Genomic DNA, 5,838 nt, shown 5'->3' with positions numbered 1-5,838 from the left:
TAATTATATACATACCTTTGTCCCACCTTTACTAACACTGGGTATTAACGTTTTTGAGCCTTGCTCTCAGATATAACATCTTGATTTTAGATAAAACTTCTGCATTAATGTTCTCATTAATCTATAGCAGACAAAGCTCTTTGCCCTTCTATGAAGTTCTATGCTGTGTACTAGTTTAATTTCAGATGGTCCTTTGGGAAGTTTAAATTTACAATATGCTGATGGCCTCTTTCGATTTATGAACACTAGTCCTAGAGTTTTAAGCATAATCCTACAGTTTTACACATTTACTAGATCATTTAAGTTTCATGTTTTTCCTTCTACTTGGCAAGTGCATCTTAGTTCCTTCATCTTCTTACATTTACAAATGTCCTATATTTCTCTAAATTCTTCTCCTGGACTAGTGTCTTTCATTTTAAGACTTACCACTTGGGAGGGGAGCTAAGAGTATTAGAATGTTCTTAACCCTACAAGGCTGGTGCTTTCAATCTTCACCTTCCAGAGGTTTGTGGGTAGAGAGCTGATAATGTCAGCAGCTGCAGGAATGTTCTCAGCCATCAGCTGTAAATTACAGACACCGCATAGCTTGTCAGAGATTGAAAGAGACTTTGCTGGCCCACTTTCAGATTTGGCCAAAATTCGTCTTTCCTCTATTTTCTTAACTAGTTTATTAATCATTCCCTCCCAAACCCTCCCCTGACTCTATCCCATGTAATTTAAGCAAAAATGTTTTTATTTATTTTTAACTTATTTTGAAATAATTCCAGACTTACACAAACATTGCAGTAGTACAAAGAATTTCCTTTACCTGGATTTCTCAAACGTTACTATTTACCACATTTGCTCTATCATTTTCCTTCTCCCTCTTCATATATACATAATTTTTCCCCGTTTGACACACATGATACAATATGATGATGCCCCTTTACCCCTACATACTTTAATGTGTACTTCCTCAAAAGCAAGGTTGTTCTCTTACACAACCACAGCACTAGTATAAAAATCAGGAAATTAACATTTATATAATATTATTTTAATAAAAAGTTTATTCAAATTTAACCAACTATCTTTTTTAAAATTAAATTTCAAATCTTAATATTGTCATTTATGGCCAAAGGAAAAATAATAATTTTTAGGGTAAAAGTGTTTTGATTGATCACCTAGATTAGTGGTTTCCCAAATCTAGAATTTTATTTAAAAATTAAATATAAAAAGTATATACACATTCAAATATGCAACATATTAAATTTTAACACACTGGAGACTACCAATATATTAATGTGTTCTTACCAATTACACAAAGAATGTAAATACCTGTATTTAAATGTATAAAATAAATAAAATAATGTTGTGTGCTGGCCATTTTCCACATTTGCTTTATTATTTTCTTTCTATCTCTATGTTTATGTATACATGCACACACATACATATGTATGTACATAAACACACATATACATATATAATTACACATGTTAATTATATACGTATAATTTTTGCTCTCAGATCCATTCCTCACCCTTCTGCTCTGTTCTGTTTCATAGGGAACTACATTCATTTCCCAGGCTCCTTTGTTAAGTGTCCTTTCAGGGAGAGTTAGCCAATAGGATGCACTAGTGAAAGGCTGTAGGGCAAGAGAAAAAGGCCGAGGAAGAAGGGAAGTGTTTATTCCTCTCTGCTCTGACTCAGGTGGCTTCTTGTACATGGCTCTGGCCCAACAACCTTCCTCCTGTGGTCTCATTATGGATGGCTCCAACTTCCAGACTCTGGCTAAATACCACCTCTTCTCATTGTCCTTCTAGCTCTAGGAATAATAGCAGCTTCCTTCTCTGGCTAATCTCTGGGTTGGCTTATTCTTTTTGGCTTCTGTTTGGCTTCTCAGTTCTTCCATGGTCGATGTAACCAATTCCTAATATCAAATTCCCTCTGTTTGAAATACCTAAAGTAGTTTCTCTTTTCTTGACTCATAACACGGTACAAGATTTTGTTTGAAAATGTCCTTGCTCTAATAACTTCAGAAACGACTGCCATGGATAATCGCCTCAACCTTTCATTTTACTTGTATGTCCATTTATTTACTAATTCCCTAGGTAGCATGTTAGTGCGTTAGGTGCTAAGGATTCAAAGGAGAACGCAGCAGTAAAAACAAAGACTAACATTTACTGAGTACTTACTATATATTTCTAAAGTGCTTCAACATTACCTTGTATTAGTTCTCTATTGCTGGGTAAAAAAAATCGCCTGAAAATATAATGATATAAACAACAAGCATTTATTATCTCTGTTTCTGTGGGTAAGGAATTCTGGAGTGCTTTAGCAAGTTAGTTCTGGTTTATGGTCTCTCGGGAGGTTTCTGTCAGGATGTCAGCAGGGACTGCAGTCATCTGAAGGCTTGACTGAGGCTGATTCATTTCCAAGGTGACTTACTCACAGGGCTGTTGGGAGGAGGTCTCAGTTCCTTACTACATGGGCTTCTCCATTGGCTGAATGAGTGTTTTCACAGGAAGAAAGATGACTTCCCCCAGAGCAAGTGATCCAAAGCCACAATGTCTACTATGTCCTAGGTGATCAATCATGATTTGTGGAAGATGTTTTTATTTGGCAAGGGAAGGACATGTGGTATTGCATGGTGGGAAATATTTTGTTTGATGGAAGGAATCATTTTATATGAATGAGCTGACTCTGACTTTCCTTGAAGCTCTCTTCCCACCTTTTTTCCAAATTCTCTTTTTATTTATGACATTAGCTAATATTTCTGATTCTCCTTCTCTCCCAGCCCATCCAGAGGTCAGTAGAATCATTCTACTCCCAGGAGACTGAGGAGTTTATTCCACTCCCACAAGAAAGCAAAGTACCATCTTGTTACTAATTTGCCTGCCACTGTAAGATGCCTGCTTGTACTCAGACTGCAGTTTCCCAGAGAGCTGGGACAAAGTATCATTTAGTTTTGAATATCCAAATCTTAACACAGTGCCTTATACATATCAGGTGCTCAAAACATGTCCAGCATTGAATTCATGTGCTTATTTCATTTTCAGAGGTTGACGATGGTGATTTGTTCAACTGATTGAGACAGAACCAAAGATGTCAAGAGAAGAGACATAACGTTTATTGAGTACCTCCTAGTCAACAGTGTTACAATGCATGTGAATTAACCAATGCAAATCTGTGACCGTTGCCTAAAAAACACTCAAAACATACATTTTACTAAAGGCACAAGAGAAGCAGCCTCTTATGAACAGCTGCAGTCTTCTAACTGACCTCCAGCTTCCTGCCTTAGTCTCCAACCCACCTCCCATCGTTGCTCACATTAGCCAAAGTGAGCTATGATACTTTCAAATAGAAATCTGATCATGTTGGTGCTTTGGTAAAGAAGCCCATAAAGTCCCGCATGATCTTGCCTACCTCTCCAGCTCCATGCTGCCTTCTTCCGAGCTCTTTCCACCCTTGAGCTTCTGTATTTGCTGTTCCCTCTGCCCACACCTCTTTCCCAAGCTCTTTGCATGCCTCGCTCCTTCATTGGTTCTAGGTCTCAGAGAGGTCTTCCCTGACCACTCTACCTAGAGTAACCTCTCTTATTTGTTCATTACCCCTGCTTTTCTTCAAAGCATTGTTCTCAGTGTGAAATGACCTTATGTATTTATTTACTTGCTTACTGTCTCCCTGAACCTGAATATAGGTGCCGTGAAGGCAAGAATCCCATTTTCTCTATCTCGATCACTCTTGTATCCCCAATATCTAGCTCATGGTAGGCACTCAATCACTATTTATTAAATGATTGAATAAATACATAGAAAAGGAGTATTGTTGTTCAGTTAATGAGGTGTAAAATATTATAGTCAGAATAGTGGTCACAGATTATAGAATAAAATATTTTTTAAAGTCTTTACAATTTAAAAAACCTCATATTAATCACATTTCCCCAGAAGCTTAGAATGTTATTTTTCCATATTCATGTATTTTCTTTTTAAAATAGTTCTATGGGGTGAAGGTGGGGGGCAAACACAATGATATTTACTTTGGAAACACAGACATAAAAATTACTTTTATTTTACATGCTGAGAATAGAAATATGACCCCTATGCAATGCAAGATTTGCAATATAGCTGAAAATGGACAAGACATTGGCATTCCCATCTATTATAACTGGACCAGAACTTCAATAAGCAGCTGAAAAAATAAACACGGGGTCAGCAGGCATTTGCCCTGTATGCTGAGTGCATTCCAAAGTGAAAACCATGCGCAAATAACCTAAAGATCTAATGCCTCTTGGTTCAGAATTCATGCAGGCCACACAATATAGGGTAGAATGAGCCACAGCGGGGTATACTTGAAATAGATGCTCATTGTAGGAAAATGGCCCAGGGGACAGGGGAATCATATCTGGGCCAAAAGAAACTATGCAAAATTTCTTGCTTTTTCTTTTCTAGTGATCAAACCACTGGGGCCACTAACAGAGAGCTGGTTTTATTGGAGGTAGGATGGAAGAGACCAACTACTCTAGGGTTTGCTGCAGTTGCCTGGTGTTAGCAAGGAGCAGAACAGGGACATGTGAAGGGCCAGCGGAGACATTTGCTGGGTTGCTGCTCAGGGTGGGGAGAGAGCCACCCCAGTTGGGCCCTGATGTAAGGAAGCTTGAAGTAAAGCAAACCTGGGGAGGGCCAGAGGCCTCTCTGTGTTTAAATGGGAAAAATTGAAAACAAGTAACATACTCAGCTTGGTTTAGGGGTCATACAGAGGTATAAGCCGTATCCGTAATTTTCTTAACCATACCTGTCTCACATGATCTTGCCTCTTTCTTCTTTATATGATTTTTTATTTCTCATGGTAGAAAACAATAGAAATGATTGTTACTTCAAGTCCCCAATCGTAGCCTACCTTTACCTGTCATACCACTTTTTTTTTGGTTCTTCGAATGTGTCATGCTTCCTATTGTGGTTTCTATTGCTGTATATCAAACTACCTCCAATTTAGTGGTGTAAAACATTAGCCATCTTATTATGCTAACTCACAAGGTCTGTGAGTTAGGAATATGGGTAGGGCACAGCAGAGATGTCTTATCTCTGCTCCATGGTGACTGGGCCCTCAGCTGGGAAGACTCAAATGCAGGGGGTGACTTGAATGGCTGAGTGCTGTGATAATCTGAAGTCTCCATCACTCATATCTGGTACCTGGACTGTTATGATGCAAAGGCTGGCCTCAGTGGGACTACAGATTGGAGCACCTGTTTATTGCTTCTCCATGTGGCTTGGGTTTCTCTTAGCATGGTGGCTGGCTTTTGAAAGGGAGCATCTTGAAAGCAAGCATTCCAAGAGAACTAGGTGAAAGCTGAATGGCCCTTTTTGGCCCAGACTCTGAAGTCAGGCAGTGTCACTCCTGCTATATTTTATTGGTTATAAGAGAGACATAGGCCATCCCAGATTCAGAGGGAGAGGATTTAGGTTGCACCTCTTGATGGAGTGGTGAGAGAATTACATTGCAGAAACTTCCTCTATTTTGAGCCCCTGTGTACCTGATGAAGACAATACCTATATTATTGTTAGAAACTTTATTTTTAGTAGGGAGGATCTATAAAGCACACCTTTGAGATCCTTACAAGGCCTTTGTCTAGCTGGAAGGTTCTATGAGGCACCACCTTCGATGTTTCTGAGGTTTTAACTAGGGATCTTACAGGCCCACCTGGCTTTGATCTTTGCCCTGAAATCATTTTCTAAATTTGAGAAATTTTTTGCATCTGGACACAAGAAGTAGTTTTATTTTTCAAACGGCAAGTCCTGACTTCTTTACAGTTCTTTCAAATTTTGTACCTTTGTAAAGCTAATTTCTCTCAAAATCTTATCA

Source organism: Pteropus alecto, unplaced genomic scaffold, assembly GCF_000325575.1.
Source record: "Pteropus alecto unplaced genomic scaffold, ASM32557v1 scaffold131, whole genome shotgun sequence".
Taxonomy (NCBI): domain Eukaryota; kingdom Metazoa; phylum Chordata; class Mammalia; order Chiroptera; family Pteropodidae; genus Pteropus; species Pteropus alecto.
This window is presented reverse-complemented; position numbering follows the sequence as displayed.